This window comes from Corvus moneduloides, chromosome 3, assembly GCF_009650955.1.
Source record: "Corvus moneduloides isolate bCorMon1 chromosome 3, bCorMon1.pri, whole genome shotgun sequence".
NCBI classification, from domain to species: domain Eukaryota; kingdom Metazoa; phylum Chordata; class Aves; order Passeriformes; family Corvidae; genus Corvus; species Corvus moneduloides.
The window spans coordinates 66,285,608-66,298,581 of NC_045478.1; positions in this window are offsets into that span (position 1 = coordinate 66,285,608).

Genomic DNA, 12,974 nt, shown 5'->3' on the forward strand with positions numbered 1-12,974 from the left:
TCTGTTTTTAGCTCTAATTATACTCTTCTAGGAGAATAAATTGAGCAGTTTGACATACTTAGAGGTTCTCCATAGAACATCAATAAATGTCAATAAACTTCAGCAAATTTTCAAGAAAATCAAGCTGTGTTTTGGGCAAACTTGATTCAAGTTATGGAAACCATTCAGATTGTACAGTTTTAAATTATTCTTGTCACTAAATATAACAAAAATACTGTTGCCAGTCTGATTCCATTTTAAGAACCTAGTACTCTTCAATTTAACATGAAAGCAAAACTCTGTGGGTGAAACAAAACCAGAAACAAAATTATTGACGTGAAGTCAATCTGTTGAATCTCATAGAGTCCTATCAGTATCTCTGTGAAATCAAACATGATATTCAGAAACAAGGGGAAGAAGAAACAGTACAGTTGCAGTTTACTACTATAAAAGCTTTCCTTATTGTTTTCCTTTCAAAGCTATCACTCATTCTAAGATTTAATTGGCTAGCTATAAAAGTTGCTGAACATCTATTATAGAACTCAACATGGTACTTAAGCATATATATTTAGACCTTCGCATCTGTTCCCAAGCCCCCACACACTCTTCGATGCAAAGAGAATTTACAATCCGGTGGAAAACCTTGAGTCTCAGATCATAAGACTAATTCAAAACACATTCCAAATAGACAAAGAGTGGGCACAGCTAGAATCTAAATACACCCAAAAAAGCACAAGAAAAATATGTGGGCAACTTCCCCTTATGGTGGACAATACTATTTGTAAAGACTGTGCTTACTATATAGTAAATTACGTATTAAAACACAAATTAAACTAACCAGGTTTTATGTAGAAGAAACTATCAAATACAATGTGAAGAAGGTGCCACCTTACAAAGGGAGCATTGAAGTACAGAACAGGGTTACTGCTCCTCTTTGAATGAGCAGTATACACTCTTGTATGCAACATAAATTTATTGAATGGCAGTGTAAAACATAGTGCATTTATTAAAGAAATAGACGATAATGTTTCCTCTCTAAAAGAAAAAAGCATCACATCACCAATTATCTTGTTTAACTGGGGCAGAAAAGGCAACTTACATAATTCTCCTAACAAATCAGTAGTGAATCTTTTTTTTTTCTACTGTATCGCCTGAAATATTTTTCTTTGCTACTAGGGCAAGGAAAGGCTTTTGAAAGATAAATATCGTAGCTTGCTCCTGTCATTTTTTTCAACCACAGTGTTCCTGAGACTCTCTGACCATAGACATTTAAAAATCAGAGGTGATAGTTTGTATTGTGAGTCTCGGTAGCAATTCAGGTATCATCTCAGCCACACCACAATGGGCAGTCCAGCATATAGATCGGTATTTTTGGAAGACACTTTTGGCACCAAATTACAGGACTGAGAGTGTTTATGGAAGAGGGCTTCCATGGATCGATGCCGTGTGTGTCCCTACTGGGTCCCTTGTGGATCACCCAGGCAGCACTCTTGTAGCACCCACACGTGCACATGATCTCACCTTCGCAGGTGGTCATGAACAGCCGCTCACACCCACAGTCCGTGCACAAACCGGAGATAAAGAGGCGAGAGGGGTTCTCTGCATGCAATTCCAAGGCATTTAATGGCAACACACCCAAGGGAACAGAGACAAGAAGAACCGCCAAACCAAAAGCCCGGGCCTGTTTTGTCCCAAAAACTCCCAAAGGAGGGCAGAGCATCCAAATCCAATTGTCTGAGGGCTAGGGAGCAGAGGCAAGGTTGAATGGCACCACAGGGGCCAATGGGAAAAAGGATGGGAGGGGGAGAGGGCCAGTGACCAGCAGGATCTAGACAAAGGGAGAACCTTCTAGCACAGTGTTGTAAGGAGAGGTGACCACTTTTAAGGCAACTTGGGGGGTGTAAAGTGGACTTAGCCACTGCAAATAGTGTTAGCTACTTGAATGAGCTGCTTGGCTGAACATTGCTAAGTGCTCTTTAATAAGTACTCTCTTTATTCTTCTCATGTGGAAGGCTAGGTTACAAAGCTGGTGAGCTTTGTAGGTGGAAGCAGGCAATTAAAGTCTTTTTCAAACATGTAAGCCCCTTCAGGAAGGAATTTTGTTTCTTGAATTTTATTTTAGTTGCCTTGAACTTTAACTTTGGTGTTAAATTGTTTTCTTCTGTTTTTATTGGTGTAATTTCTATGCAGACCTCCCACACACGTCTAATACAATATACTTCATGTTGCACTGTGTTTTTCTGTTTTTTCAGGCAAAATTTTCATTCAGGCTTGAGGTTTTTTCTAGGCTCCAGTGCTCCTGAAAAGTCAGCTAACTACACTAAGAGCAAAACTGCTTCCACTTGGAGGTAGTAAACATGCACCATCCTCTCTTGGGCTCACTCCTGCATCTCCCATACTGACCTGCAACATGTCCAGGAGGGAACTATTTATTGGCAGATCTTCCCAAACACAGGCAATTTGGTCACTGCCTTTGATCTCAGCACAAATCTACCAGGACTGAGAAAAATATGCAGACATATTTCAGCTGATCAACACTCGGCCCAGGTGTACAATTCTACCACTCACATTTATGTAGCTGCCATGAAGATACGTGCATCTGAGCTAGTCACCCTGGGTTCTGTTTGTAATTGAGGGGGGTGAAGTCACTCTGAGATGCATCAGATCTACCATCAAGTGTTAACATTAGAAAAAGTTAAACCTTATGCTGGAAATGCCTAAGAGGCATAAAAGAGAAAGATGTTAGAGCAGGATGGAAGAACTTTTGGGAAAGTTTTTCTGGCAGATGGAGACTTTTCAACTGTCAGCATGTGAGAAAATGGGAAGCTGGCAACAAAGGAAGGAAATGTAAAAGGAAAGAAGGAAATTACTATTCTAAAGAGGCTAGTTGAAATATGTGAAGGCATGCACTACACTGAAATTCCTGGACTCCTAAATGACCCAAAATATTTAAGTATGTTAAGAAATCTGATGTTTTTCCCTGGATTGAATAGCTGTTTTTCTTTCTGGATTTTTCTTTTAACTAACTAAAATGCAGTTGGCTCTGCAAAGCTTGTAGGTTTGACTGTTTTCACCATCAAGTGTCAAAGAAGCAATGAGCTGTAAGCCAGAGTTGTGACAGGGTGAATCTTCAGGGAAGTTTTCCTGGGGACCTTTAAATATCAGCTAGTCTTGAAGAGCTGAAGCTCTAAATTCCCATTTCTATCATCTGGAAAGTCTTTTTACCTAAACAGCATGCAAAAGAGGCCACGAAAAGTACTGATCCTGGAATGTCCTTGGAAGATAAAGGCCCACGAACCCAAAACAGAATGTGCAGACCCAGTGCCTAAAACTGCCAAGTATTCAGCTGAAGTGCTTGGCCAGAATTTACTTTGCAGAGTGTTTGATCTCATGCCAAAGTAACTCTCAATCTCCTACAAGTGCTCTGTTGCAAATCTAAGATTGTATAACAGGATTTAGATTATGGCAGTAGAGTATTTAAGAAATAAAACCTGATCTAATAAGCAAAAATTCCCAATTCACTAACAGTATCACTGTGTCTTAAAACATTTGTTCTAGTTTTAATAGGCTTCCAACACAGTGACCCATACAGACAGTAAGAGAGAATTTTGCTGAGTCAAACAAAGTATTAAACCATCTATGGGAAAAAATGGTTAAAGGAAAGGAAATTAAGAAATGTTTTTGCACCTCAAGGTGCAAGTCTGGAAACATCAGCATAATTAAAATCTGGAATTAGCAATTTTCCTGGGAAATAAGAGAAATTTCATTGTTTTAATAATCTGAATTGCACAATATGCTGTAGGTTATAATCTTAACGTGGCCGAAAAATGGACAAAATGGTGTTGTGTCATTATTGTCTAATTTACATGACACTAGAAGTCAGATGCTTGGTCAATGAGAATTTGCATAGGTCCATTGAATTCAACGGACCCTTGTTGATCTACAGGCAAAGAAGGAAAAGAAGTGCACTCCTACGTACAGCAACTGGAGATTTATTAATTATGGAACAAGTGTTTACATCTCCATTTGAATGGAATACCATCCTATTTCTTTTGCAGCTCTTGAGCTCTTCAGTTTAAAGATATTCGAAGCTGGCTTTAATTCAGTTCTGAAGGTCTAACAATTTTTTTCAGAGCCTCTAATTCAGTTCTTGCATTTTCACTCTATAATGAATTGGAACATGTGCTCTTGACACAACATAACTACATGATTACGTATGTAAAGAAGTACTCAGGATCTTAACTCTTCTGTCAAAATATACAAAATGCAAGTGCTAGGTTAAGAGCATATGTGAATGCCATCACAGAAGCTGATCACACATTTTCCTTTCAACACCTCTTTTCATCTGTATTTAGCATTTAGCAATAGTAACATACATTAAATGATTTGGAGCCTTTGCAGGTGTAATTAAGTGAATAAACACAAAAAGAATGGAGAACATTTACCTCTCTAGCAACAACATAATATTTATCTTTCAGATATTGAGCAAATGAATATTTGATCAGTACACTTGATTTTTTTTCTAATGCTGTGAGGGTATCAAGCAGCCACAAAAAACAATCTTAGTCAAAATCTTAGCTAATGTGTAGTTTTCACAAACTGAGACAAAAACTGTTTAATTGAACAACAAATTTCAGAGAAATTCAGCAAAAAGTTTTATTTAAAAAAATAATTGAAATTTAGACAGGGAAAAAGAAAGTATGTGTGTTAAAGAACTGTGGTTCCAGGAATATCCCTATAGAAAGTTTAAGGGCTTAAATTAACTATGATCTTATAGAAAAAGGAGAAAGGTGGAATATAAAAGTCCAGAGCTGCATTTAACACCAAAAAAAATTGCTTAAAAGACAAGGAAGTAACCCTTATATAATTCAGCAAACCTTAATACTTAATTTTAAACCCCCAAAAATATTAGTTCTTAGCACTTCCTTATCTGAAAATATTAATTTCAACTGTAAATAGTCATCAGCTCATCATTAAGGCTGAAAGTTTTTTAATTATTTCTCAACAAAATCAAAGATTAGTCACATTCCCCTCCCATTTGGCAGACCTGTCCTCTACTGGGCCTTTGGCTAGAAGCAGCTTCTCCAAAGCCTGTGGTTTTGCTTGGTTCCCTGGCTCTGAGCTATCTGATCTTCCAAAGCCTATCCTAATGAAAAGCAAAACAAGCACATGCCCATACAGTGCAAAGGCTGAGCTGATTAATGCTTGTAAGGGCTTGCAAACATTAAATGTTAACATTCAGGAAACATTAAATGTTTACATTCGGGAAAACACATTCAGAACTATATGGGCCTTGGAAGCCAAAAGGCCCTCTGGCCTCCAGCTTGCTTGGGTGTTTGTGATAACATTTCTGAGGTCAAATTTTGCAAGGCTGCCCATGCAAACTTGCGACACTTATAGCACAGTTGGCACAAACAACTGTGGGTCACCTTGAAAACAAGTAATTTATGGTTACAGGAGAAGAGATGAGAAAAAGAGATGCAATACCTCCATTGCTGATTGACATTATCACATCAGGATTCCTTTACTCTAACTATACAATATATTTTCCAGTTGGATTTGCTTGATTCATTGGAGGCCAATACAATTATTTTTGACTTTTAACCACTCCAGAGCAAGGGAAATATATTTCAACACTTTTTTTTTTTTTTTCCCAAGAGTATCACCACCTTACAGAACTTTCTGTACATAAATCCTTCTCCATACGATCATGATTTTTGTCAAGAGCCTCTTAAAATGCAAAGCAGTAAAATTTGCTTTAATTTGACACTGAAAATATCTTGACAGTTTTCTTTCTAAAAAGAGGATATATTTCTTAGCCTTGTTTTCAGAAAAGAAAGGACTTAAACTCACAGATATAAAATAATTATTATTGTTCATATTTCAAAATTTACATCAATTTCACCAGTAGAAAGACTGCAGCATATATCTCCATATGATACATATCAGTCATGCTTCTCAAAGCAGATCTAGAAAGTGCTTGTATAATATAATGGTGGCAGCAGAATTTGGGTTAAGGCAACATCTGTGGCTATGATTAATTAGACCCAGGCACCAAACTGATTCCACAATGATTGTCTGTGGCATTTATCACACGGCTAGTATGGGAAATGGGAAAATTTGTACAGGGTTGGAACAGTACATGACTCAGATGCTGATTGTCTAGAAACTAGCTCCTCCTTTTTATCCCATTTGTCAATTCAACCACAACTAGAAGGCAGATCTGAAAATAAATAAGGGTAAATGGGGGACCCAGGCACTGACAGATCCAGCTTTTGGTAGCTGAACATCATTGCTGCTTGCATGATTTGGCCTCATATTTCTTTGAAGATATTGTTCCTCATGGTTTCTCTGTATAAACTGTCCTGTTGAAAGCAAAGACAAGAGTTATACTGTGGGATTTAGGAGTGCTCTGTTGTGGTTGAAAGAGGGTGAATATCAGCCCTCTCCTTCTTACCACAAACCCAGGATTCCACATAAGGACATCTGAGTCCAAGCAGGAAGGAAGTTGTGGTACATTTTAGTGTATCTATAATGAGATAAGGGGGGGACCAGAGCTTCATTACTACATAGAATATCTATCACACAATATAAACACACCTGACATGTGACTTTGCAAATGTATGAAATTAATCAGCTAAGCAGAATAAAGGAATCTTAAAAGTGTCAAACCAGCACTGTGCTCAAAATTCTGAACTCCCACTTTCCAAATTTGTTCCCTCATGACATATACCTATACTTGCACTCGTCATCCATTAAAACACAGCTTTATTAGTCATGCTGGACAGGCACACAGCAGATCATGAAATTTCAGTTGTGCTGGAATTAATTGCTTGTGGTTGTTCAAGGTGATAAAAGTGGGCTATCTTCTCTCCCTCTCACACATAGTTTCTTGCTCAAACACATTAAAAAACCAGAGAGCTGGCACTCTGAGGAAAGCATCCACATTTTACTATTTTAAATATCAGTGGAATATCATGACTGAAAAAAGGAGATGACCTGAAAAGTTCAGAATATTTCTCAGTCCTTCAAAGTTAAGATATTACATTTCAAAAACCTGATACAATTCCTTTAAAGGGCAGAAGTCAGAAACTTGAAAGCAGCTCATCCATGCTAAGTGCCTACTTTCCAACTGAATCAGTCTTTTTCCAGGACATTCTTCGAGTTGGAGGTCTGTTTCTGAACTATATATAGAGATCACATCCCACTGCAATATTTGGTGTCACATGTGGAAACCAGCTGAAACAGCTGTCTCATATTTTGAAGCCAGGCTATTAATTGTTAAGTACCCATTCATCCCATTCACAAACCTGTATCTACAGAGCTTTATAATATAAGCAAAAATAAATATTCTATGAAACATCTTGGCATGGAGCAGTATTTCCAAAGACCATATTCTGCAAAACCTTAAGCATGCCTGCACAGGGAAATTGCCCATTACAACTACAGTAGAATAAGCTCTCCCTGTAAGCTCTACCAGAACAGCTATTCAATGAATACTTCACTCCAGAATAAAAGTGATTTAATATCAAAATAATTATTCCACTGAGATTTACTTTGCCATTGGTGAGCTGAACAATTTCCTGTTTCCAATTTTTCTGTTCCAACAGGAATACCTACCTGAAGGTTTTAATCGTGTACTAAAAATAGAAAAAAAGTCAAATGTTGTTTGTGCTTTCATTATACTTCTGTTAAAATGAACATTATTTATTTGTTCAAATATGGTCCAATTTATGTGAAATTATTTATTATTTCTACACTGATAGAGATCTTGCAATTCAGCAATCAGTTACTGCACATCTTTAGCAAATATTTCAGAATAATTTGTTGGAAGGATTTTGTTCACAACATTGCTACATTTTCTAATAAAGCAGAACTACCTTCAATGAAATTACTTCCTATGCATATATAAGTAGAGATTTTATACATAAAACTGGAAAGTCTTTTGGTACAGTCATGCTCCATTCAGGTATGATAATGTTTTCCTTTTGCTTTAAAGACTTTATTTGCTAGAGACCATGTATTGGAATTCACTAGATAACAGTCTTATATTTAAAAAAGGTTTTGTGTTATTTTTAATAACACAAATATTTTTAAAGGACAAACAAGTGTGACTAAATATTTCTTTCACACACTTATGCCAAAAATGCTAAAAGTCAAAGGGAGTTTGAATTCCACTCACATTAGAATTTTGCTCTTACTTTTCCCCTTCTCCATCATGGTCTTCTCATCCCCTTCTAGGATATGACAGGTTAATTGAGGACTGTTGACTTTCCATTGTATTTTCTGTTTATTTTCAGCTTCATATCAGATGCTTATTGTAGATCAAACATTTATGATGGAACTTAATCTTTTGAGTCATGCAAATATCTATGATTGAGATTTTTCATATACATATAATATGAAGTAATTTATGCAGCATAAGTTTAAACAACTGAAGAGCTTTTGTCTTCCACCACTTCCTCTATGGCATATATGAGATACGCTCACACAATGGGGATGAGACCTATGCTGAACCAACAGTCGCCTCAAGCAGTGACTTGAGGTCAAATTGACAAGAGAAGAGGAAAAAAATTCTCAGGAAAGTCCAGTCTCCATAGAGTTCATTCCTCAGCTGCTTGTTTGAAAAGTGAACAAGGAGAAAGTTTGATTAGCTGATGTATGTGCAGATCCTTCAAATGCAGCAAGGAAATGATCTTAACAAGCTTTGTGATACCCTTATACCTGAACATCCCCAGAAACTTTGGTTTAATCAAAAACATTTAATCAGCCTAAAGACTTATCTTTTTCATATAGAAAATATTTGAGGGAAAAACCCTAATCCCAAAAAGCGTGTAGATGATCGGGCAAAAAAGAGAATGAGAAATTGCATAATTATTTCAGAAAAGGATATAAAATGTGGAATAAAAAATACAGAATTAGTATAAATTCCATATTTCATTTAAAGAAGTTTGTCTACACTTGTGTCCTTGAGCAGCACCCAAAAAGAAATACAAAAGACCACACCCATGGTATTATGAAGTCTAATCTCCTTTTGAAGATCATAACCCTCTTTTAAATCTGGGAAGTTGATACTTGTCTTCAATAAATGAGGAACTAGAGTCATTCTTAAACAACTGCCAGAGGATTCCTTTTCACCCTGAAGGAGACACATAAGGTACTGGCCATCTTGCTTCTTCTGGAGCTTGAACCACATCTGATCTAGTGGGAACCACTTATCACCATGTTATTAGCCATTCTCCTCTGCAAACCCAGCCAAGGTACCAAGCTCCAAGGGTTAAACTCAGAAAAGCAGTAAGTATTGTGCTATCATCGAGAGTGATAAAATCATCATATAGTTATAAAATGAATATTTTTGCTATTGATGTTACAGCTATTTTCGCAAGATGAAATGCATTTTGATTCTTGAAGCTCAATTTGTGTGTGTGTCTGTGTAAGATCTAAATATTTATTAGACCACTGTCATTGGAGAATGACTCTGCACCTTCTATCAGCACTCAGGTAGGAGTACAGAAACTAAGCTTCCATGCTTTAAGCTAGAGCTGTAATATATTAGTGAAGCAGATTCTGAGCGCATCTTTTGTAAGATGAAAAATCAGATACCAAAAGTATGATAAGAAAGGGAATTATTGTGTGAACTTTGACATGGGAAAACAATAAAACCGGTATCTACTAACTCCTTGCTGCTAAAATTGTGGAAGTCATTCTGATGCCTTTCAACAGAAACTTGAGTATGAATGCAGTTTTAAGCACCTATGAAAAGGTGGGAGGGGTGATGCGGGGGTGTTGAATAGCACTAGCATTTAAATGTCAACCCTGGCTGCCTGAAGAGGTATTTATGTGCCTACATTCTCCTTGTTAATCTAGGTCTTTAATGTTTAATGTGGATGTTACTGATTGCTGGAGTGAGATGAATAATTCACAATTAGCAATGTATTCATCCAGCCTAGCTCTTTTCTGCTTGCAGAATGTGCAAGAGTAAATCTAGATTTTCCTGAATTTATTTGCTTTATTCCTTTAGAAGGATTGCAAACAGCCTCTGTCAGAGATTTGTCCATCACAATAGAATTCTGAGCTTCATAAATTAAACTGTAAGAGTTCAGATTATTCGGTGCATTTTTCTGATCTCTGATCATGGTTTCTAATATGTTTTGAACCTCTTGGGGAGTTTCAGTAGATAAAGAAGATTAAGAAGTTTTAGAACACTTTAATTCTTATCCTCTTTAGTCACATAGCTTTTCAGGAATTCATAGCCACCAATATTAGTTTTCTATTGAATACCTTTCCTGAAAACTGAGTTAAAGTTACTTTTTCTTTCACTCTGTTGGGAAGTCTTTGCATAGAAGACATATGAACTTGAGTAAGGGCAGGGGGGGAATGACAGAAGCCTCATAGATCAGCCTCAGTTGCCATATTTGTTACAAACATCTTCATTCTCTTGGACTGCAAATATTTGCAGTCAGTGCATGGCATTGCTACCTCCCAGTCTGTAGAAGTCACCCATTCTCAGTGGGGCAGCTGGATGCCACTGTTGTCCATCTCTCTGAGTGATGTGTATCTCTGAAGGTGCTCTTTTATCCTGAGATATCAAACTTGCACTGCAACAGGCAGCATTAATCCAGTTAGATTACAATAAATCCCTAAGAACACAAAAACTATTTTTGAATCAGTTTTGCACCCAGGTGTACTGCTTCTCTGTTTCCTCTGTACAGTAATAAATGTCACCTATTGTGTAAAATGGTGCAAATAAAGCCTGTTTGCTCAAGCCTTTGTTGAAAGTAAGTGCAAAAGGAATAGGAAATGGATGTAGAACTCAATCAAAAATGAACAGAAGATATTTTAGAGTATTTGTCTAGCTCTTAATGATTAAACAACCAAGATGTCAAGCAGTTGCCATGCAGAATACATTCACTGTTTGTTTGGCAGTTTAAGGCACCTAATGTACTCCAGTGTAAAATGCTGATGTTTTATTAACATATCAAGATTTTTAGTGTGTCTTTAATTAAACATTAAAAACAATTCTCCAGGATAAATGTTTTGATAAAACTCCAGTATTTGTCACTGCTTTCCAACCATGTGCCCTATCCACTAAATCTCTACAGAACCAACTGCACTGTAGCAATGGGAATACTCTAAATGTCCATCTTGGTTTTAGAATAACAATTATTTTGCTTCACTTTCTTCTCTGGACAGTCTCAACTCTTCCTTCTCTGGAAGTGGAGAGGTTCATACTGTCTGGGGTTTCAAACAGGCAGCCTATTTACAATCAGAAATCAGGTGCTTACTTCTTCATCAGATCTTGGCCTAACCTGGCTGGATTCAATGGGGAAATGTCACAGCAGAAAGAGCAGACTCTCCTCTAGAAATGCCCACAAGGATCCTCTTCACTCCATGAAGTGAACAGAGACCTTGAAAATATAAGAGAACACTTCTTATACACATATTTTGCATTTATTATAGCAGCAGATTTTGACATTATGCCCCTGGGAAATAAGACAGAGGTCAGTAACATGTAATAAGGGATCCAAAAAATATAGCAACTTAATTGCTGCCACAAGCAGCTGCAATTGAATGAATATTAAAACATCTTTTGATGTTAAATCTCTAACAGCATTGACATTTCACATACTATCGAGCTTGGACAATCATAATATCAGACTCAAGTGTCTGTTTCTGGTTAGCTTTCATTTCATAAATTTACATGTAATTCCTTGTGTTTCAATGTAGTACTTCAGATTTCTTCCAACGTGAAAGAATATTTAAAAGCCCCTAAAACACCTTTCCATATAATAAATAAATAAATAAATAAATACGTAGATATATAAATTATAGCTCATGGGTATTGCTGCAAAATTTAGTGGATGGGAGAACAAAAGTTTCATTAGTAGAGTTCTTTAACTTAGATCCTTTCATAACTTGAGCATAAGGGTAATACTTGTAGGACACAGGTGATACACAAACCTTTGGTGTGGATTTTGATTCAGGAGAACCTAACTTACACTCTTCCTGGCAACATCACTGCACTGACACTGGATCACAAGAGAGCACATCCAAGGGAATATCCAAGTCAACTGGAGTCCTTTACATTTCTGTTTCTAGAAATACTAACACGTGGTGCTTATTCAAATAGGCTATATTCCAGTATATTTCACAGCATAATATAACTAAGAGACATTCATGCCTTTGAGCACATAACGTTTGAAAAACTGCAGTTGCTACAATAGGCAACTAATCAAACGCATGGAAAAATCTTTCCATGAAAATTTCAGAAGAATTAAGTTTTCCCACTCCTGTGGCAAAATAATACAAAGAGAGGATGTTTTAAAGGACTGTTCTTGTCATAAAACCCCATATTCATAAGATCTAGGCTGGTCCCTTTGGGATGAATAAAAAATACAGTGCTAGAGTTACAGTAACTCCCCCACTTGAAAAAGAGACTCTGATAACAGACTCCACTGACCTTTCTTTCATTGGCAAAAGCTTCTTGAAATCCAAAGGCTTTTGAAAGTTCTTGCAAGTCTTTTCATCAAAGATCAAAGAATTATTAAGGCTGGAAAAGACCCTTAAGATCACTGAGTCCAACCTTTAGTCAGGCAGTCATGTCCACTAAACCATGTCCTTAAGTGCCACGTCTACACATTTTTTGAACACTACCAGGAATGGTGATTTCACCATTTCCCTGGGGAACCTGTCCCAATGCCTGACCACTGTTTCAGTGAAGACATCTTTCCTAATGTCCAAGCTAAACCTCCCCTGGTGCAACTTCAAACTCTTTCCTCTTGTTCTATTGCTTGTTACTTGTGAAAAGAGGCCAACCCCCCGCTGGGCTACAGTCTCCTTTCAGGCAATAGAGAGCAATAAGGTCTCTCCTGATCTTCCTCTTCTCCATGATAAACACCCCCAGCTCCCTCAGATATTCCTCATGACTTGTGCTCCAGACACTTCACCAGCTTCATTGTCCTTCTCTAGACATATGGCACCACAATATCTTTCTT